The 23,789-nt window shown below is 42.5% G+C and overlaps 1 protein-coding gene across 1 annotated transcript in view; it reads left to right on the top strand.

Annotated features, from left to right (window-relative positions):
* Window positions 1-23,789, top strand: part of DENND4A (DENN domain containing 4A) — a 2,763,357-nt gene that overhangs the window by 11,861 nt on the left and 2,727,707 nt on the right. Inside the window, exon 2 of the mRNA XM_044077857.1 lies at window positions 15,795-16,057. The gene's annotated coding sequence lies outside the window, so the exon portion shown is untranslated. The remainder of the gene's footprint in view (window positions 1-15,794; window positions 16,058-23,789) is intronic.

Raw genomic sequence — 23,789 nt, 5'->3', positions numbered from 1 at the left:
ACACATACATTTTCACTTTTAAAATTAGCTCTGCAAGTCATAACTAAACAACCACTATAAAAATATCCATAGCAGTACATCTTAAATTCTTGGACAGCTTTAAAAAAAAAAATGATCCGCATTTCCACCAAAAAGTGCGAACTGCCTCAAAACATTTCCATCTGTAAATGCAAAGTACCCTATAACAGCTGCAGTAACATTAGAAACATATCCAGTACACACTACATTTATCCATGAAGATTGCCTCCACCAGAAATTAAAAAAAAAAAAAAATCTGTACATGCATTTTAACCGTTATAAACCACTACTTACAGATCTCAAAATAACCAGTAAACAGATTTAAATACTGCACAATACACCCATTTAGCTCTAAATATTAAAAAGTTAAAGAATAAATAAAACACAGAATTCCCGTTTTTTTTTAAAAAAAACTTGAGACACAAATACTATTTGTACTTGCTTACTACTACAATCACTGTCTTTGCTGGTCGGGCTGGCTGTCCGGCTAGATGGATAGAATTGCAGCTTTTCAAAAAGCAATTCAGTGGGAGCGAAAATAAGTCCCACTGTTTGGCACAGCTGGCAACAGGAAAAGGTAGTTTAACCCATGAGCATCTGATAAAGGGACAGGTGGCCGTCTTAATTAGCAACTTATTTAATTGGTCTGAATACTAATGTAGAAATCACACAATGTAAAATAAGTACATAACAAAACTATTATACTAGCAGGCTTTTGTCGCCTGACCTTTTCATTTTCTGTACTCCTTTTTATTCCTTTAATACAACTGACACGTATTACTGCTGGAACGTATTAAGAGAAATGAAGCTAGATGTAGTCCTTCACTTCATTTACACCTTTCCAAAAAATACTAAATGATTTGGCACCATTTAGGACAAGAAGGGTAAAAACTAACCTAAAACCATAACTGACAAGACCAAACCGCTCATACTGCAAAACAGTAAAGCATGGAAACAATGGTAAAAGAATAAAACAAAACATGCCTACCAAAACTTATGATATCACAGAAACCGTACCAAGATTCTACTGAAATCTGACAAGAAATACTACTAACAGTAATCTCCAACAAAAGGACCAAAACAACCCCAAGCTTTTTTTTTCTCCTCTCTAAATGAAGTATTATACCCTGGCCATACCAATACACCCTGTCTTTCTACTTCAAACACCAAGTCCATTGCCACTCAGCTCAACACCCATTTTATCCAGTCAGTTCTATCACTAGTCAATGAATACCTCATTTCACCCCTCCAACTTCTGTGTATTCTCAAAAGCAACATACTGTCATTTAGTTTTCAGCCCATCCCAACATCAACCATTAAAAATTACTAGCGAAATAAAAAGCAATAACCTTTCCAATGAGTTCCTCAAAAATAGGTGCAGAAGTACTGGCCTTCTCCATTCTGATTAATTGGTCAATAACTATGTCCATCCATCAGGAAAAAAATCTATTATTATATCCCTTCACAAAAGAGGTACTTAAGCAGAGTTAGGATAGCAATAGCTCTGTAGTTTATTGCCCCCTCCCAAAAATTCTCAAGAAATGTATTCACTCTCAGCTTATGAAACACAGTCCAACACAACCTCCTCTCCAACGCCCAGCATGGTTTCAGGCCCAACTACACTACTACTACTACTTCTGCTGCCCTCAACTTCACCAGTGTAGTAAACCAATACATAAGTGAGTGCAGCCTTGTTTCTTAACATTTCCTTGACCTTTCCAAAGCATTTGACAGTGTCTCATCAAAAGCTCTCTTCTGAACTTGCTGCTGTAGGTCTCATTTCCCTCTCTTGGTTTTACAGTTATTTATGCAGTTGTTGGCAGGCAACTAAATGGCAACAAAACCTTTCAGCAGTTCAGCTGGCTGGTTACTTTTCTCCAACTCTTACAGTCACTTTGCTTCCCAATCTTTTGTACCTTCTAGATCCACGTGGTACTGCACTCATTTCCTAAACTCTTCCACTTTCTCTCACACCCTACCACTAACTACAATTTCCTTCTCTATCCATTTATCCTCCCACTCTTTTCCATAATTTCTCCTTTCATACGTCTTGTCAATTTTTAAACTACTATGTTCCTGTACATTATTATGAGCCTCAAAACATGCTGGTTTGATATTTTCCCTGTAGCCATCATGCTATAAATACATTACTTATTGTTTTATTTTATTGTTCTATTCAATAATTGGCCAACGTATGTTAATTTCTCTCTTTTGGTGTTAAAATGCTGCATTCATGTAATAAATATTTTAAAATCATGTAAATAAGCTCACCCACAGATATTTTACACTGCAATTATGATTGTGCATCATGTGTAACTTAAATGTGGAACTTTTCTCCTAGGGCCTCTGGTGAAAATGGGCTTTTCCCGGTCAGTAAAGATGAATAAATTTCATTTTAAAAAGATTTCCCCAATTTTCAGAAATTAATCAGAATTAATATTCTCTTATAGGTCTAGGAAATTATTTTGTACTTTGTAAAAGCCATTTAGCAATAAATATGAAAAATGGCTGACCTACTGGGCGTGTAATATTTTAATCCTACTTATATTTATCTCAGTATAAAATACCTGACTTTATTGGATTTAGCCTTTATCTTGTACCCTGAAAAGAAATAAAACTCTTCAGTTTTGTTTCCAGCTCTCCAGGAGGCAAAAAAAAGTCGGCTATACAAATTTCATAACGTGTTAATATAGGTTTCCAATAAATTGTCTTTTTTCATATATTAGTACATGTCTTGTATATTACTAATTTGGGTACTTGCGTATTATTGCAACCACATTTTTAAACAGGAGTAATTCTCAGTGTTCTCGGGGAAACAAAGGTAAATAGGAGCGAAAAGGGGTGTTTAAAGTGCTAAAGGCTGTTGTATGACACAAATTAGACAGCAGGAATAACGGGCCAAAATCCTCTTCCTGTTCAGCAGGCATTACAATTAAACAACTTTGAGCCAAAAGATGCTGGTTCTACATACTTGTGTCTGCTTTGTCTCAGCATGTTGTATGAGTGTTCAATCTGAAGTGGCTGTACATAACTCATAAAAAAAAGTAAAATACATAAAAAAAAAAAAAAAAGTGTGAAATGCGTTAGGGCAGCTTGTAACAAAGAAATAAGAGTTTATTTTACTGCAATGTCATACCAGGACAGAAACCATACTTGGAAAAATTAAAACTATTTGCTGAAACACACGCACAATGAAAACGGTACATCCGACCACTGCTCTTGCCTGATTATTAAACAGTAAGCAACACACAGAAGAAATATTACTGATAAGAAAGTTGGTTTATATAAATGCTATGTGACAGTTAGTGTAGAGTATTAAGCCTCCAAAGTTGTACTGAACATCTTCTTGTAATGAAAAGTTAGACTGTTGGATTTCTTCCACCTCTGTTTGTCCGAAATGTTACTTCATCGGGCAGTGCTCCCAGGATTAGTCTGCAGCCCATGACAACAAAACATTTTGTAAGTGGCCATTCAAAAAACTTAAGCAGAAAACACTGCATATACTTATATTTGGTGGCATGTGTGTGAAGGGCTCGGAAAACGGACGGTCTTTTTCCTAAGAATGTGGTTGCGATAATACATAAGTACCTTAATTTGTTCTGCTGCTTCTGTATACAGTTTTCCAGTTATCACTGTATACACTTAGCATCTTAGGAAATTAACTAGGTTTTTCTGACTATTTAAATATAAAATGGGATCCCTGAAAGAGAACCTGCATATCCAAACACAGCATTTTGTTTTTAAAACACCTTAGCCAATAGGGTGTTGGTGGAAATTGGGCTACTGTTGGCCGAAGGAGAAGAGGCGTAAGGCATGGCTGAAGGCAGGAAGAGAGGAGAAAGGCTAGGACTGTGGTAGTGAGGGTCAGAACTTTAAATGTTGGCAATATGAGTGGTATAGGGAGAGAGCTAGCTGATATGATGGACAGAAGAAAGGTTGGTATATTGTGTGTGCAAGAGACCAGAAGAAAGGTTGGTATATTGTGTGTGCAAGAGACCAGATGGAAGGGGAGTAAGGCTAGGTTTATCGGAAGTGGGTTCAAATTGTTTTATCATGGTGTGGATGGGAGGAGAAATGACATAGGAGTTTTCCTGAAGGAACAGTATGCTAAGAGTGTTTTGGAGGTGAAGAGTGTCGGATAGAGTGATGTTTATGAAGCTGGAAATTGATGGTGTAATGATTAATGTTGTTAGTGCATTGCATATGTTCCACAAGTTGGGTGTGCGATGGATGAGAGAGAAAAATTTTGGAGTGAGTTGGATAAAGTGGTGATGACTGTACCCAAGGGTGAGAGAATGGTGATTGGAGCAGATTTCAATGGGCATGTTGGTGAAGGGAACAAAGGGGATGAGGAAGTGATGGATAGGTATGGTGTTAAAGGAATGCAGAAGGTTAGATGGTAGTGGATTTTGCGAAAAGGATGGACATGGCTGTGGTGAATACGTATTTTAACAAGAGGGAGGAGTATAGGGTGACATACAAGAGTGTAGGAAGATGCTCACAGGTGGATTATATCTTATGTAGGAGGGCCAGTTTGAAGGAGATTGGAGACTGTAAAGTGGTGACCGGGGAAAGTGTACTTGGGCAGCATAGGATGGTGGTTTGTAGGATGACGTTGGTGATCAAGAAGAGGAGGATGAGTGTGAGGGCAGCACCAAGGATCAAATGGTGGAAATTGAAAAAGGGTAATTGTGAGGTGGAGTTCAGGGATGAGTTAAGACAAGCAGTGGGTGGCAGTGAAGAATTACCAAATAGCTGGGTAACTACAGCAGAGCTAGTAAGGGAGACTGCTAGAAAGGTGCTTGGTATGACATTTAGACAGAGGAAGGACGATAAGGAGACCTGGTTGTGTAATGAGGAAGTACGGGAGAGTATACAGAGAAAGAGGTTGGCAAAGAAGAAGTGGGATTGTCAGAGATGAAGAAAGTAGGAGTATAAGGAGATGAGGTGCATGGCAGAGAGAGGTGGCTAAGGTGTATGAAAGGTTGGACACTAAGGAGGAGAAAAGGGCCTGTACCGATTGGCTAGACAGAGGGACCGAGCTAGGAACGATGTGCAGCAGATAAAGGTGATAATGAGGGAAACATACTCACAAGCGAGGAGAGTGTGTTGAGGAGATGGAATGAGTACTTTGAGGGGTTGATGAATGAAGAGAATGAGAGGGAGAGAAGGTTGGATGATGTGGGGATAGTGAATCATGAAGTACAATGGATTAGCAAGGAGGAAGTAAGGATAGCTATGAAGAGGATGAAGAATGGAAAGGCTCTTGGTCCAGGTGACACACCTGTGGAAGCATGGAGGTGTTTAGGTGAAATGGCAGTGGAGTTTTTAACCAGATTGTTTAATGAAATCTTGGAAAGTGAGAGGATGCCTGAGGAATGGAGAAAGTGTTTGGTACCGATTTTTAAGAACAAGGGTGATGTGCAGAGCTGTAGTAACTACAGAGAGATTAAATTGATAAGTCACAGCATGAAGTTATGGGAAAGAGTAGTGGAAGCTAGGTTAAGAAGGGACGTGATGATTAGTGATCAGCAGTATGGTTTCATGCCGGGAAAGAGCACTACAGATGCGATGTTTGCTGTGAGAGTGTTGATGAAGTACAGAGAAGATCAGGAGGAGTTGCATTGTGTTTTTGTAGACTTGGAGAAAGCAGATGACGGTGCCTAGAGAGGTGTTGTGGTATTGTACGAGGACATCGGGAGTGTCAGAAGTATGTAAGAGTGATACAGGATATGTACGAGTGTAGTGCGACAGCAGTGAGGTCTGCAGTGGGAGTGACGGATGCATTTAAGGAGGATGTGGGGTTACATCAAGGATAAGCTCTGAGCCCTTTCTTATTTGCAATGGTGATGGGCAGGTTGACAGATGAGATCAGACAGGAGTCCCCGTGGACTATGATGTTTGCAGATGACATTGTGATCTGTAGTGAGAGTAGGGAACAGGTGGAGGAGACCCTGGAGAGATGGAGAAATGCTCTAGAGAGAAGAGGAATGAAGGTCAGCAGGACTAAGAATATGTGTGTGTGAATGAGATGGAGGATAGAGGAATGGTGAGGATGCAAGGAGTAGAAGTGGCGAAGGTGGAGGAGTTTAAATACTTGGGATCAATAGTTCAGAGTAACGGTGAGTGTGGAAGAGAGGTAAAGAAGAGAGTACAGGCAGGATGGAGTGGGTGGAGAAGAGTGTCAGGAGTGATTTGTGACAGACTAGTACCAGTAAGAGTGAAAGGGAAGGTCTATAAGAGGGTAGTGAGACCAGCTTTGTTATATGGGTTGGAGACCGTGGCACTGACAAAAAGGCAGGAGTTTGAGCTGGATGTGGCAGAGTTAAAGATGTTAAGATTTGCACTGGGTGTGGCGAGGGTGGACAGGATTAGGAGTAAGTATATTAGAGGGTCAGCCCAGGTTGGAAGGTTTGGAGACAAAGCCAGAGGAGCAAGATTACGTTGGTTTGGACATGTGCTCAGGAGGGATGCTGAGTATATTGGGAAAAAGATGCTAAGGATGAAGCTACCAGATAAGAGGAAAAGAGAAAGGCCTACGATAAGGTTTATGGATGTGGTGAGAGAGGACATGCAGGTGGTTGGTGTGACGGAGCAAGATGCAGAGGATGGGAAGAAATGGAAACAGATGATCCGCTGTGCTGACCCCTAACGGGAACAGCCGAAAGAAGATGATTAAATTATCACTTAAAAGATAAGCACACATATGTAAATAGAAAAGAAAACAAACCATATTAACATTTTGCATATTCATGCATTTATACATTACCTGTTTTGTTTTCTTTTTAACAATAATTATTCACTCCATTACATACTTCAACAGTAACAGCAGTTTCTGTTATAGACTCTACTCTGGTCTTTCACTTAACACTCACCATGTGCTCTGATATTGATCCATTGTATAAAGGCCACCTCTAGCCTGCTGTTCAAACTGGCATCATCTCTCTCTGTTAAGTTATTTGCTCCCAGTACTTTGGTTTATTTGACAGTTTTCTCCAGTGTAAATTCCAGCCCCCCTGTCTCCCATTTCCATACCCCACTTAAGTTGTTCATAGTGGAGAAATCTTCTTTCTCCATTTCTGTGTTGGCTTACTTCCTTGAATACTTTTTGCAACTTTATGGAATATAAAATTCTGTACTCCTCTGGTTTCAAACTCACATTCACTCACACAAGCATAACTCTCAACCTCTTAGCACAAAAAATCAGGACAAAGCCCAAAAATAATGGGAGTGGTGGTGGTAAAGGCCCAAAATAGGGACAAACATGGAAAATTGCTAGAATAAAACGTCTTGTATTACAGTGCATTTTCTGAAAGATAAAAAGTCTGAAACTCCAATGTCTCATTATTTTGTGAATTCACTCCTCAATGATTTGTCTCAAAACTTCATAACCCCATAAATTTTATGAGGATTAGATAAATAGCAAAAATCTGGATGTTGTGTGAAAAGTTGGACATGTTAGAGCTATGCACACGAGACCTCTCTCTCGATCTCACACACAGTCTCCTCTGCTTTCATACACTCATTCACTCACACAAGATGGCTCTCACTCTCTTGATGTCTCACATACATGGTCTCTTCTGCTTTCGTACATGCATTCACTCATTCAAGATGTCTCTCTCGAGCTGTCACAAATAGTCTCTTTTTTTTCATATATGCATTCACTCACACAAGATGACTCTCACTCACATACACAGTCTCTTCTGATTTCCATACACGCGTTCACTCACATGCAGACAGAAACACTGTATACAAAGCTTTCCCCAGCTGATGGCCACACTCTGTGCATTGAGTGTTTAAGGGTCGCTCACCTAGATTCCTCAATCCCCACGCATTGATAGACAGGAGGAACAGACACGTACTGAGAGGCCTTCTTCCCCCTCCTACCACTGGGACCCAGGTCTCCTCCTCTACTTCTTCCCCGGCTTCTGCTTCTGTCTCTGCTCCAGCCTCTGGGACTCAACCTCCCGCTAAAAGGTCTCTGGACGGGGACAAACACAAGCATAGGGGCAAGGCTAGGAAGCAGTCCCCTGATCGCTCGTCCTCAGCAGGCCCTCCAACCAAGGTCCACTTGGCTCCAAGAAAAGAGTCTCCCCGGCTCCGTTCCCCTCATTTCTCCCTGGAGCCGGAGGAATTTCAGACCTGTTCTCTGGTCTTAGCGTCCCACCACCCCTCCAGGCTGGTGTCGGTGGCCTGTTTGTCCAGATCCACCTGCAGCCTTTCAAAGCGGAGGTAGATAGGATGATGCAGAGATTCATCCCCACTCCCGATACAGATGGGAGTCTTGCCTGCCCTCTCTCCCTCCGGAGTGGGGGCATGCAGTCAGTGTTCATTCCGATTACGCCTTCTCCAATCTGACCCTTGGTTTTGGAGTCCTCTGATCTGATGACCCCCCTGTGTCAAGGGGTAGGCACTGACTGTACCTAGTACCTCAACGCCTGTCTTTACCCTGAGTAGGTCGGATGCAATGAGTTTGGATCCATCCAGCTCTTGGAGCTGTAGCCTGGGCGCCAGATCCAAGGGGATCGTTTCAATTCAGAGTTTTTTGGAGCAGAGCTTTCCAGTTGGGTTCTCGGCACCTGGAGGTTCGGCTCTGGCACCCCACCCCCATTGATCCCAGAGGACTGTGGATCAGTCTGTAGCCCCTTCTCAGGCGGTTTGCTCTCCTTCTGCCTTTGACATGGTGGAGTGGGTGTTCTCTATCCCATTGAGACCCTTGACTATCTCGTCTTCGGACTCCGCCCTGGCTCCTTCTGTTTCTGGTGCGAGGACAGCCTGCCACCTCTTTACCCCAGGGAGTTACCGCATGGGAACAGTGAGATGTTGAGTCTTTCCCAGAGACCCCCACTGAGGAGTTGCCTCAAAAACGCACCTGTAAAAGGAGGCACTTAGATTCCCCTCTGGAGTCCCTCACAGAGGACACTAATTTGGAAGAAGGGGAGGGTATCCCCCTGTCACCCTCCCGAGGAGGTCTCCTTCAGAGACCTCATGGAGATTCTTGGTCAGCGAGGGGGGTGGTCTGTCCAGAAACTGAACCAGGAGGAATCTGTGTTCCTGGAGGTGTTTGGTGCAGTGCCCTCTACATCCTGGGTGTCCCCTCCCGCAAATCCACTGGTGGATTTGATTACATCTCGGGAATGGAAGGAGCCAGACACGGTGGAACCGATCCCCAAATGCCCTGACTGGGTACTGTGTGCGCCATCAGATAGGACTTACTGGACCAATGGATCCCCCGTTGATGCCATGATGGTGGCAGCGGCCACCAAGAAGGAGCGCGAGCAGACAAGCTCGAGAATCCAGGGCAATGGATTGTTTTGGGAAGTGGGTGTTTGCTTCAGCAATGTTGTCGGTGCGTGCACAGAACTATATGGCTTATGTAATTAGACTTCAGCGAGACCTGGTCAAGGAGGTTGCGGAGTCTATCCCGGGATCCATGTCAGCAGAGGACAAGAAAGTGTTCTCCTCTCGAATGGCCACCCTCACGTCAATTGCTAATTCCTCTGTGCTTCTCCTCTCTCATGCTACCAAGGGTGCCACTAGAGGAACAGGTGTTGCCATCTGGAATCACACCTGGCTCCGTTTTGTGCCTTCTCGGAGCCCTTTAAGGTGTCTCTTACTAACGCTCCATACAACTGTTCCACCCTGTTTGGAAAATCTGTACACGACACACTAGTCCAGAGTGAGAGACAGGAAGACTGTGTCTGCTGTTGGAATCCGCTTCTCGACCCCTCAACAAACCTTTTCAAGGAATTGGCTGTGGGCTAAGAAAATGTGGTTCTGGAAATCTCAGGGCTACTCCCATGATGCTCAGTACTTGCCTTCCCCCAGAGGGAGATTCAACAGATGCCGCCCCAGAGGAATCTGGGGTCTGGAGAACCTTTCTGGAACAGACCCGCCCAGCAGCCCTGAAGGGTTGCTCGGCTGCTTGGCTCTGGAGGCAGTCAGGGGATGCCTCTTGCTACACCTAATGGCCTGGGAGTCTCTCACGGATGATCATTGTGTGTTGCAGATTATATCCAGAGGCTGTTCTATCCCCTTCATTGAACCACCATTCCCTCCCAAATACCTCTCGGATGTTCCACCCACACAAAGGGAGGAGGCAGCACTGGAAATTGCAAAGCTGCTTGAAAATCGAGTCATCCAGCCCGTACCCCCAGACCAGTGTGGATTAGGCATTTATTCCAGATTCTTTTTAGTGCCAAATAAGATGGGGGGACTTATAAGACCCTTTCTGAATCTCTCCACCTTAAATCTGTCAGCTGCTAAGAGAAAATTCCAGATGGTCACTCTTCAGTCCATCATGCCCTTCCTGCAGGAGAATGACTGGATGAGCTCGGTTGACCTTCAGGACTTGTACTAGCACATCAAGATGGACATGCGCTCTCGGAGGTTGCTCCGCTTCCAGCTGGGGACCACTCATTACCAGTTCAGAATACTCCCCTTTGGTCTCCTCACAGTCCCCAGGGTGTTCAAAGTAATGGCAGTGGTAGCGGCTCACCTGCAGCTGCAGGGCGTCCAGGTCTTCCCTTACCTGGACAATTGGCTCCTTGCTTCCCCTTCCAGGCATCAACTCTGCCAAGCAAGGGATTCCCTTCTTCTAATAGCTCACCAGTTGGGCATAACCATCAACCTCACCAAATCCCTACCGACTCCGGTACAAGTGCTAGATTTCGTTAGAGCTCTATTGGACACATCAACAAACAAGGGGGAACCAGGTCTCATCCCCTGTGTCGTGAGGCCATGAGTATGGGAGTGGGCGATCTCCACCGGCCATTTTTGGGTGGCAATGCACATTCCGCGGCGGTCCATTCTGTTGGACAGGCTCAGCAGGTTTATCCTGACACCTTACGAGTGGTCTCTGAATTCTTCAGTAGTGAAACAGCTCTTTCTCAAGTGGGGTTAGCCTTGCTACGATCTCTTTGCCTCTCCTTCCAACGCGAAGTGCAGTGAGTTTTTTGCTCTGACCTTCCCCTCAGGGGGAAATCCCGAGAGATGCTCTGATACATGCTTGGCCCTCTGGTTTTCTGTATGCTTCCCCTCCTCTACCTTTAATCCTGAAATTTCTTCAGAATGCTTGCTGGCTGGGGAGCTTTGTCATCCTCATTGCCTCATTCTGGCCTTGCCAAGTCTGGTTCCCCTCTCTATGGTCTCATGTTCTGTGTCCGCCCTGGACATTAGATCCGACTCTGGATCTCATCTCTCATCCCTCAGGGATTCATCATCCAGACCTGGTCAGTCTGAAGCTCGCTGCTTGGCTGCTCCAGCCCCCATGATAGTTAGGACTCCCGGGTTATCTTCACCGGTCAAAAAGATTTTGATTGCAGCTCGTAAATCTTTTACCAGGAAGGTATTTTCCAGCAAGTGGAAACATTTTTCTGTTTGGGCATCTCAGCGTGAACTAGACCCCTTCACTGCTGTGGTTCCAGAACTTTTTTAGCAAGCATCTTTCATCAAGGCACCAGTTCTACTACCATCAAAGTCCAACTGGCAGCTATATCTAACTTTCATGGAGGCAACAATATGGCTTCTCTGGCTTCTAAGCTTTGCTAGGCTTTTTTGAAAAGCACCTTTTTACTTCGGCCACCAATTAAGGACCCAATGCCTCCTTGAGACCTCACGCCAGTTCTGGAAGCTCTGGTCTCGTCCCCCTTTGAACCTGCAGCTTCAGTGGACCTACAGTTCCTGTCCTGGAATACTGCTTTCTTGGTTGCCATTACATCAGCTCAGAGGGTTTTGCAGCTTCAGGCCTCATCAGTAAAGCTGTCTTATTTGATTTTGCATAAGGACAGGGTCTCTTTGTGCACTAACCCCTCCTTTCTTCCCCAAATTACTTCGGAATCCAACATTAATCAAGTGATAAATCTCCTGGTTTTCTTCCTAAACTTTCAGAATAAGGGGGCGTAGAAACTGCACTTGTTGGATGTTCACAGACTACGTTTTTATCTGCATAGAACTAAATCCTTTTGTAAGTCTGACCAACTCTTTTATCTCCTATTTGAAGTCCTTTTTAGGAAAACCAGTCTCTAAGGTCATTATCTCCTGTTGGATTTCCCAGTGCATTTCCCTGGCATATTCAGCTAGAGGTTAACCCTGCCAGGTCATAGTAAGGCGCATTCTACTAGATCTATGGCTACTTCAGCTGCCTTCTGGTCCAGAGTTTCTCTGGATGACATTTGTTCTGCAGCTCTTTGGGCTGCTTCTCATTCTTTCATCTCGCATTACAAGTTGGGCATTCTATCCAGGAACAGGCACTGCCTTGCTCCAGAATATCCTTCTATGAGGGCCTCCCAGGTGTTTAGTAGCTGGGTGGGGACTCTCTCCTACAGGTTGAAGACCAAATGAAGACAACCACTTCAGATAATGAATTTATGTACTCACCATGACGTTCCATCTGAATTGTTGCTCTTCATTTGTTTTCAGCCATCCTTCCCTCCTTTTCCACTGCCTTACGTGGGCTGTGTGGTGGTCTGGATAGAAGTGAAATAGTCACCACATTGACATAATTTTACTCTCCTTTTTGTTTGTGGAGTCCTGTTGTTATGGGATAATGTCTTGGGTCAGGTTGGGATGCTATAGATAGCAGCAAACTTGATCTGAAGGGAGGAGGGAGATGGGGGCATTATGTGTAAGGGAGGAACTTGGATCAGATGCTGGAAAAGTGGCTGAGTTGGATCCATGCCAGATCAGAATACTCACAGGTTGAATACAAATGAAGAGCAACAACTCCGATGGAACATTATGGTGAGTACGTAACTTCTTTTTATGACTTCCAGCGTCTGCCAAAGATCTGAGGAAAAGCCCTTGTCTTTATATTTTTACCAGTAGATGCTAAACTCTGCCAGCTTCTAGCATTGGGAGTTTTGGCCTGGGAACTAGAAGCCAGATTCAGCAAGCTATCCCAACAGTAATGTTTTAGATATTAATTTGAGAGTCTCTTGGTGAGAGAGAGAATTCTGCATCATCAACACACATCTGCTTTGCTCTAATGAAGTATGTTTCTAGGGAGCAGTATAACTCTGTCAGGAATATAGTAAAGCTTAGTTTAGATATTTTTTTCTTTATTTGTGTGAGCCTGTACTGCAGTGTTTTAAATATTTCCTGTGGATTTGAACTCTGATATTGCTGTGAATATATATTTAGTATTGTCTTGTTCTTTTATTAATTATTATTAACTATATTTAAACCTTTCATTGTGGCTGATCTGTGTAGAGATATTTAAGTTTTGAAAGTACTTGTATATTTATTTGGTGACACTGTGTGGGCCACTCCGAATAGCCTTGCTCTTGGTTCAACTGCCATTTGTATTCGTATTAATATTGCACAGTAAAATTTTAAGGACCCTAAAGTAGCTGCTGAGGGGTTCTGGTAACAGTGTAACTTCCTTAGTCTGGGCAGAAGGGGGCATAGCTAGTAAACCTGTGCCAGCCTTTCCCTGTGTGTGTGTGAGCGTGTGTGATAGAAGGGGGCATAGCTAGTAAACCTGTGCCAGCCTTTCCCTGTGTATGTGTGAGCGTGTGTGATAGAAGGGGGCATAGCTAGTAAACCTGTGCCAGCCTTTCCCTGAGTGTGTGAGTGTGTGAGTGTGTTAGCTACTTCAGCAGAGACACGAAGCATTGGTTGAACAGAGAGTGTGTTGGAGGACTTGGCTTGGAACCCTGGCTAAGGTGTCCTTCAGTCCAGTGGTAATGCATCAGATTTTTTTATCATTGGAACACTCCTGCTGCAATATTTTTGCCTCTCCCCAGAATGTGAAAAGCAGTACATTCTTTGATTTCCCCTCAGGGACAGTCCCCAAGGGGCACTCTGTCTAAGGAATGGTCTCCAGGGCTATTCTTTGCATGTCCCCCCAGTAATTCCTAGGTTTACCCAGAAAGCAATAATGTGCAAGGCAACTGTCATCCTCCTAAGCCCCTTTCTGGCCCACACAAATCTGGTTGCCTCTGCTGAAGCCATATCTTCTGGATCCCTCTCCAAATCTCAGCCATATGGCAAGCTTCATCTGGACATTTTGAATTTAAGACCAACTGCCTGATTTCTCCAGTTCCATTGATGGCTATAGATAAGCGTCTCTTAGATGAGGTGGCCAAAATAATTATGGCTTTTCAAAAGGGTTCCTTTTGGAGAGACTATCAAAGTAGATAGAAATGTTTTGCTGTATGGGCTAATAGTCACATCATTGACCCCTTTTGTACACCATTAACTGACATTCTTCAGTATTTATTTATATTTTGTAATAGCCTATTTTTCAAGCTTTTCCACTGTAAGTGTACAACTTGCATCTATTTCCAGATTTCATGTTGAATTTAAAGTCTATTCCTTTGCTTCTCATAAGTTATACAAGATCTTTTTTTTTTTTAAAAGGATCTTTCTTCTTAGACCTCCTATCAAAGGACATTTATGCCACAGGATCTTAATTTTTTTATGGGAAGCTGTAACTAAGGGCCCTCTGAGGCAGCTTCCGTGGCACATTTGAAGTTTCTGTCCTGGAAAACTCTTTGTGGTGGCCATTGCTTCAGCCAGGGGAAATTCAGAGCTGCTTTATCAGCTTTGTACATAATCTTTTATAAGGACAAATCCCAGTTTTTCATTTCCTTTGCCTCTAATAAGCTAGGCAAGAAAGTCTCCCAAGATCCTTCTCTCTGTAGCTGTCTAATTGTATTACCTTCATATATATTGACCAGAAAAAGGCCTTGCCTGGTAAACCTAAAGCCCACTAGGGCCATAGCTACATCCATGGCCTTCTTTAGATCTTCATTTGCGGAGAATTGTGATGCTGCTACCTGGTCATCCATGCATACTTTTATCAACTATTGTAATTCTGACTGCCTCTCCAGAGCTTGGGCTTGCCCTCTTGTTTTTTAAAAGGTCTTCTGTCATGAAGTTGCCTGGAAAGATTGTAGTTGGGATTCTGATACACATATTGGTTTAGATGGGCTGAATGAATAGGATGTGAAAGTTGTGTGCTTATCATAACAATAGATCCTTTCCTTCATTCATGTCCACACAATGCGAAGAGCCTTCCCCCATCCCCATCTTTCTCTTGTTCAACCTTAAGGACTGTTCTATATACACATAGTATTCCCAAGCTGTGGTTCCAAATGAATATTCTTCTGCTGAGTCTCGGGCATCAGTTGAGATGTAAAGTAGTTTGTGGCAGTAGTACATTATGTGAGTTGAAGGGGCTCTAGGCTGGAGCACAGATGTTGGATTGGATACGATGAGCGGCTCCGAGGACCCACTGGTCATCTTGGATGGACATGAACGAAAAGGTCTATGGTTATGGTCCTAAATGAAAGGATCTATCATTATGGTAAGTACAAAACTTTTGTTTCCATGAGGCATACCTATTTCCTCCTATAACAGGTGACCTTTGTCTGGTAAAATGATGTGTTTAGATCTTACCATAAAGCAGGCTGAGACTATGGGAGTCAAAAGTTTTGCTGTATATAGCATATTACTTCAAATAGTGTCATACCTGGTCCAGTTGTATTTTGGGGGGTTATTTCTTATTGCTGAATTATGGTCATAATCTCTGTTATCTGTCTATCATTATTGTTTTACCTTTTTCAAATCTTAGTATGTTGTGTGTAAATGCATATCTTGTCATGTACTTATTTTTTTTTTTTTAATTGTTGTTAATTGTGTAGGTTGCATTTTATTTATTTATACTATCGCTTGTACTTGAGTGTTATAATATGACAAGCATTAAGAATTTTTTTGTAAAATCACTGAAGGCATGTAACTTAGACCATAATCATACTGTTTTATTCTTTCAGGTAAAATAAATAGCACAGACTATGACGATTAACAAGTGGATGCTACCAAAGAACATGTAGAACAAAGTCACTACAGTGAACATAATTTCAAATGATTCTCTTGAAATTCTGTCTTTTGGAGCTTTTTTGGATTTTAAAATGAATAAATCTAGTGTGGTCGATAAGATGTACAGTTAAAATGAAATAATGAGATCAGAAACGTACAAACGGAAGAAAAAAAAGCTCAGGGGGAAGAACGAAGCAGCATTATCTTATAATAAAGGGTAATGTGGTGCTTTTATTTTCATTAAATAAACTTTATGAAAACTGATAGCCTGTCTTTAAATAAACTGCTAGTTTAATTTTGGAATGGGAACATATTTTTGTGATGTGATATTTATGTCATACAGTACGTATGATGTATTTTACAGTAAATTGCCAAGTGCTTAAGTTTTATCATAATGATGAGTTAGCCAGACAGAGGAGTGTGAGTTCTTTTTTCTGCCCCAGGTAACCAAAATTAATTTAGCAGTCCTGATGCTGGAGGCCTGGCCAGGGGGAAAGATTGAGTGACCGAGACTCAGTTCTCCTTTCTTGGGGGGGGTGACTGTGATGCTGGTAGTGGGACCAAGAAACCTGGTGCAGCTCAGCGATGACTCACTCTAAAGAGTATTTAGGAGCTAGTACATCACACTGTGCATACAGACAATCAACATGCAAGTTCAGTGATCATTTCAGTTTTTCCCCTAGGGATTTATTGTACTTACATGCTATTAGATAAAGTGTGATAGCTTTGCTTGCCCCTTGATTCTTTTATTTTTTTTTTGTGAGTGAGTAACTCCCTGTCGGCCAATATTTTTTCCTTGTGAATAGAAAGTACTCAGTGAGGGGATCATATGGGAAGGGGCATAAATGTGTCCTTAGTGATGCAGGCAGTGTTCACTGTTGGGAAGTGCCAGAAAAACTAAAATACAAGTAGAAAAGTCTGTCTTGGCACATGTGCTCAGTTAACTCCACATTTTAAGTTGTATCATTGGTTCTCTTTGCCACATGGCAAATTTAATATTTCTAGTAAGTAAAGGTTTGGTTAAAATATTAAATTTAAAAAACATTCAATTCACCGGTCCTCATGCATACATGACCCAGAGTAATATCTTCATGTGCCACACTTAAAAAGTTGTTTGCATGGGATACTGAAGTAGCACATAGAATAATTAAAATGGAATACTTCGTTGCAATTCCTTTTTGGACCTGTAGACATGATTTTGTCATGTTATTTTACAGTAAATTGTCAATTCAGTTAAAGAATGACTGATAGCAGGTAATTCATCTGTAGAAGATAAGAATGTTCATTTAAAGGACATCTCACATAAACCAATATATCCAGCTAGTAGGACAGTCGCCTCCTATACACCTGATCCCCTTGATTAACTTACTCTTCCTAAACTGTTTTTCAGCTTACCACACATAATGTAATCCCCTCTATCATCATACTGGTCTCTTACCTAGCAACTACTGCCCATATCTCCACCACTTCTACTTCTCCTGCTTTAACTGTCTTTTCTACTCAGATTTATCTGTACATGTATTTGGGTTGTTAAGATCTTCTATGTGTATATTATTTGTCACATTGTCTCTACTTGTTCATAAATGCAAACCATTTATTTCATGTCTGCTTTCATTCATTCCACAACATATGGGTTTGGATCCAATCCTTTAATCCTACTTGGCCACAGTTTTACAGCTCGTGGATACTAGAAGCTTTTGAGCTCCTCCCTTGCCCACAGTGCAGCAGTCACCCTCATTCCCCAGATTTTGTTTGATGCCATTGTGTACAGACATGGTCGCTGCAGCTCCCGAGTGCTTGTTTAAAAAGATTATTATTTTTTTTTTTTTACGATATATACTTATTTTTTTCACTAAAGTTTCTCATTAATCTCTCTTTACATTTTTTTAATGTTAATCTTGTGATTATTCCTTGTCCTTACCATTTGGTAGTCCTTGATTACCATTGTTGGTAATCTATTTCTTGCCACTTTTTGGTAAATTCTAGTAATACCATTGTTAGTATCCCTTTTCTCCTCTCCTTACTCTTTAAAAAAAAAACGTAATATATCCATTTCCTTTTTTTCCTTAGTGTGATTTTTTTTTTCCCCATGGCATTTAGTTGTAAAATGGTGGAAAACTGTAGTTTCAAAAATATTCCATTGTCTGATGCCCATGATTTATGTGTGTACTGCTTGGGTCCTGACCATTTGCAGTCTTCATGTTCCATTTCTAAAGCTTTTAATCCTAGAGCATTGGTAGACGGGAAGAATAAAGTTATTCTCAAGGGCCTTCTTCCTTTGGTCTTTGGAGACTTGCTTTCTGCATCTCAATCCTCCCAAGTCAGATAAAAAAAAGTCTGGAAAAGACTTTCTGAACAACCTGTTCCTCTGTCCTCTTCAGAACTGTTTGATGACCAGAAAAAACTTTAGATCCTGAGGGCAAGTCCTCTGATCTGACTTCTTCGGATACCAGATCCGTATCTTCTGATCCGGCTCATCTTGATCCAAAACAGTTGCATAGAGTAGTTAGGTCAGCGTCTTTCCTGGATCCTGTACCCTCTTTGCTCCCATCCCCATTCTTGGAAAGACAACACCATTCAAGATCACCTTTCATAGCTTCTTCCCATTCATCCGGAAGTCTTACAGAAGCCAATGTGTTTCTCTTGACACAAATTCAGATGGGAGTTCTCCTTGCTCCTACCCCCACGGGTCCAGAGGCCTTTACTAATACAACCCCACCTGTTTTGGCTCCTCCATTGATCTGTCCTTTGGCTTCGGAGCCCTTGGATCCGAGACTCCTGGCGCCACCTGGATCTGAGATTTTAGATCCAAAGATGGTTTTGTCTTAGGATCTGATACCTCCTCTCAGTGCTCCAGCTCCAAGCAAGTTAGAGCCAGACAACTCTCGGACCCGAAGCTTCAGTGTGTGATCAAAGGTGTTAGGGTAAATCCGAAGCTGTTGGACCCTTCTCTGACCCTTGGAGTCTCTGCATTCGATAGCTTTGTTCTTAGTTCTTTCTCAGGTGGTAATGCCTTCGGTCAGAGGGAGCTGCCAGTCCAGAAGCATGTCTTCTCTGGTGTGATGGATTCCTTCTCCCAGGGGCATTCTGACTTTGAGGTAGAAAAGAGAGTGCTCTCTTCTAGAGGTCAGATGGCTCCCCGCCCTTAGATCTTCCCTTTGGATCGTCGATGTCTTTGTGTTGTGAGCCTTAACATTGTACTCCACAGGGACAGCCAGACCAAAGTCTCCAGGCTACCAGCAGGGCATAATTATTTTTTTCCAGTACTTCTCTGGAACATCTCACGAAAGAAGTCCCTAGGAAGAGGAAGTACAAGAGGAGACACTTGGATTCCTCTCAGGAGTTGGTCACAGAAGATACTGATTTCCATGAAAAGGAAGGGTCCCCAAGATCACCACCTGATGTCTCATTTGAAGACATTTTAGAGGCCCTTAAAGGGGTGGTTGGTCTACCGATAACCTTTGTCAAGAGAAGTTGATATCCCTGGAGGCATTTGGTACAGACCTGTCTACTTCTTGGGTGACTCCGCCTGCTGATGAGCTCATTGATTTGATCTCTGTCTCAGTGGGCGTGGAAGGAACCTGAGTCTGTTGAGCTGATTCCAAAGATACCCGGTAGGATCCTGGCACCACTGAAGGAAGTTTTGGAACAAAGGAGTACCAGTTGATGCTGTGGTTGTAGTAGCAGCTGCAAAGAAAGAACTCTCAGAACAGAGTTCTCTGTTCATCCCCCTAACAGGGATTCTGGGGTGCTGGACAGATTTGGGAATCGTGTGTCCATCTGCAACCTTTGCACTAAGGTGTCTGAATTACTTGGCACACTTCACCAAATTACAAAAGGATTTGATCAAAGAACTTTCAAAATCTCTCTGAGACTACTGCTTCACAGTTGGCGACCCTTTAACTTATTTCCAGTTCATCCATGAGACTCCTTTCATATGCAGCTGAAGGAGTCTCAAGGGTGGTGGGTTCAGGTATTTCCATCAGGCAGCATGCCTGGATGCACCTGTGTAATTTTGCAGAGCCCTTCAGGTCACCCTTCTTTAATGCTCCCTTTGACGGAGGTTTATTTGGCCCCAAGGTTAAAGACGCACTCCAGGTGTGAGCAGGAAGGGAAGACCCTCTTTGCAGTGGGTGTACATTTTTTGACTTCTTATATCCTTTTCATAAAATCAACATAGTGGTTGAAAAATGTGGTTCAGGAAATCCCAGAGTCCATTCGATCCACATGGAGAGATCCCTCAGGGGCTGAGGGGTGGGGGGGGGGGACTCAGATGGGAGACACCACCTGTCTGGCAGAGGAGGGTCGCAAAACTAGGGGTCCAGAGAGATTTTCTCTGAGAGACCCTATCAGCGCTTCTGAAAGGAGGCCCAATTGCCCACCTCTGGAGGCAGTCAGGTGTTGCTTATCCCTGCACCAGAGAGCCTGGCTAGACATTACAAAAAATACTTTGGTGCAGAGGATTATTTCCAGCAGTTGTATAATTCCCTTTTCCCTATCCTCTCCATCATTAAACAAGATTCCCGATGTTCCATTCAGTCAGAGGAAATTGGCAGCTCTGGAAATACAAAATCTGTTAGAAAAAAGAATCCTCCAAGAGGTCCCCCCAGACCAGAAAGGATCCAAATCTACTGAAGATTCTTTTTAGTGCCAAAGAAGACAAGGGACTGCAGACCAATTTTGGACCTCAGCATTCTGAACAAATTGATTCACCATACCAAGTTCCAGATGGTCACGGTTCAGTCCATTTTGCCCTTTCTGCACAAGGGCAACTGGATGTGCTCAATAGATCTCCGGTATGCGCACTGTTGCATAAAACTAAACAGATGGTTCAGGAGATATCTACACTTCCAGCTGGGAGCCAGTCATTATCAATTCAGTGTACTGCCCTTTGGTCTCACCACAGCTCCCAGGGTGTTCTAGTGCATGGCAGTAATAGCAGCTCACTTGAGATTGCAGGGATTCTGGGTGTTTCCGTATCTAGACGACTGCCTCATAATTGTTTCGGCCAAGCATCTTCTGATAGCAGCTTGAGAGTATGCACTCCAGATTTGTTCCAGTCTAGGTATTACAATCAACTACAACAAATCTTAACTTCAGCCATCTCCGATGTTAGAATTCATAGGGGCCTTTTTCAACACAGCATCAATGACGACAACTCTCCCTTTTTCAGGGGTTCAAGCTATTAATTTTCAAGTCAGAAGAATAATCAAAAACTCATTCTTGTCAGCCCGACTAATTTTACAGACCCTGGGATCGATGTCTGCAGCTGTAGTTCTAGTTCCATTAGCAAGATACTATATGAGAGTTCTTCAGTGGACATCAGCAGCCCAGTGGTCCATTCTAGATGAACGTATGTCCACCAAGATCACTATAACTCGGGCCTTCAAAAAGTATATTTGTTGGTGGATTCACCCGGATCAAATATTACAAGGTCGTCCATTCATCCTCCCTCAGCCCAAGGACATAGTGACAGCAGTCGCTTTCCAGATTTGGGGGGGGGGGTATTTCTTGGGAACGACTGTTCAAGGCACTTGGTCTCCTGGAGAGGCCAACTTGTATATCTATGTACTGGAAGACCAATACTCCTAGCATTGCAGGCATTCCAAGACCCTCTCCCTTCCAAAACTATTGTGATTAAAATGGACAATGTCTACAGTATGGTACTTCAGCAGACAAGGAACCAGATCTTACCCCTTGTGTCAAGGCTGTGATTGTGGCAGTGAGCGATCTCTTCAGATCGATTGCAACACACATACTGGGGAAATCCAACATGATGGCAGACAAGTTGAGCAGGTCCATACTACTACCTCACAAGTGTTCTCTTGACAAGTGGCAGAAATGATATTCCGTCATTGGGGCCAGCCATGCTGTGACCTATTTGCATCTCCCCTGAACAAGTGCAGGAGGTTCTTTGTGCTAATCCCTCCACCGGGGGAGTCGGCGTGATTCTCTTCTTCATGATTGGCCCCACAGGTCTCCTCTGTACTCATCACTCAACTCCCTTAATCCCCATATTCCTACAGAAAGCATCCTGATTGAAGAGCAAAGTCATCCTCATTGCCCCTTACTGGCCTCGACAAATTTGGTTTCCCTTCCTTTGGCCTCATCTAGTTTACCTGCCTTGGCTTTTGGATCCAATTCCAGACATCCTGACTCACCCGGACATCTTGGGCCTAAAGTTGACTGCATGGTTTCTCCAGTTCTGTTGATAGCCAGACAATCCAGGCTGTCTTTTGTGGTGCTCCACATTCTTGTCATCCGACAAAGTTTCCACTAGAAAAATTTACAAGAGCAAATGGAAGAGATTTGTCTTTTGTGGCAGCAACAAGACATCAACCCTTTTTCAGCACAAGTATTTAACATTCTTGAATTCCTGGCTTCTGTTTTTAATGACGTAGCTAGTACCTCTATGGTTAAGGTTCATTTAGCTGCCATTTCCAATTTCCATATTTGAATTGATAATTCTACGTTGGCTTCTTCATGTCATTGTAAGCCTTTTATGAAAGGAACCATTCTACTCAAACCACCCTTTAAAGATCCTACTTCACCATGGGATCTGAATTTAATGTTACAGGCTGTAATTCAAAAAACATTTGAACCAACTGCAAAATGTGATTTCAAATATTTGACTTGGGAAAACTGTATTTCTTAATAGACATAACATCAGCTAGGAGAGTTTCAGAACTTCAAGCCTTATCCTCTAAGCCTCCTTATTTAATTTTTTATAAGGATCGTGTGTCCTTAAGAACCAATCCTTCTGTTCTTCCTAAGGTGGTGTCAGGATCTAACATTAATCTATTGTTCTTTGCAAATCTTTCAAACAAAAATGAATACATTTTGCATTTATTAGATGTTCACAGGCAATTGTGTTTGTCTTCACATATCAGAGAAATTTAGAAAAATCAGATCAATTATTCGTATCTTTTTTGGAAATAAGATTGGGTCAACCAGTTACCAAAGTAACTTTTAGCAAAATGAATCACAGATTGCATCTCCTTTGTTATAACAAGTTTGGTCTGACCTTGCCAACTCCTTTAAGAGCCCATTCACCCAAGACCATGGCAACTTCATCATTTCTTTTTTTTTTTTTTTTTTTTTTTTTATCCAGGTCTTCCATGGACAATTTGTGCGGCTGCAACTTGGGCTAATTCTCATACTTGTATTACTCATTACAAGTTGGATCTGGTCTTTAGGGGAAGAGCAGCCTTAGATTTAACAGTGCTCAGGAATATCCTTCCTTAAGAGTCTACCTGGGATTCGGGTAGCTAGGGAAGTCTGTACCATATGTTTGAGGAATGAATGAAAATCGACATCAGATAAAGAAGTTATGTACTCACTGCAATGTTACATCTGTGTTGTCCGTTTTCTTCCTCATCTCCCTTTCCTCCAGCTCCCTAGCCTCTTTTTCTCTTGATGACTTCTGGAAGAATGGAGATTATTATAGGAACCAATTTTCCTACTCTTTGAGCTCCAGTAAGTGACTTTCCATCTTATAACTACAAATTCATTGCGTCATGCAGTAAAACGGAGCAAACAAGACCTGGGGAATGAGGGGGACTGCTGCATTATGGGTAAAGGAGGAACTTGAGATTTTGTAGTATCCACGAGCTGTAAAACCTCGTCAGTCTGATCTGAAACCATATGTTGAAGAATGAAAATGGTCAACACAGATGGAACTTATGGTGAGTGGAAAGCTTCTTTTTATATATATACTGTGCATTTTGCATCATGATAACCCGGGCTAACCATGTAATCAGTCATTCTTTGATCACGTTTCTACCCTGGTAAATAAACTTAAAGTTCACCTTTGATAACGTTAGGACTTGTGCTGCAGGTGTTAGCACTGCTTAACAGATTAAACTTTCCTAGGCTGACTGACATTCCCTTTTTATCATGCAGCAATCGGCCATCCCCTTTAAAATGTTCTTCATAAGGATCACTGGTGC

The sequence above is a fragment of the Protopterus annectens genome, chromosome 7.part0, assembly GCF_019279795.1.
Source record: "Protopterus annectens isolate FY-2018-M chromosome 7.part0, PAN1.0, whole genome shotgun sequence".
NCBI classification, from domain to species: Eukaryota; Metazoa; Chordata; order Ceratodontiformes; family Protopteridae; genus Protopterus; species Protopterus annectens.
Note: the sequence above shows the minus strand (reverse complement) of the source record. Positions and strands in the feature narration are given on the sequence as shown.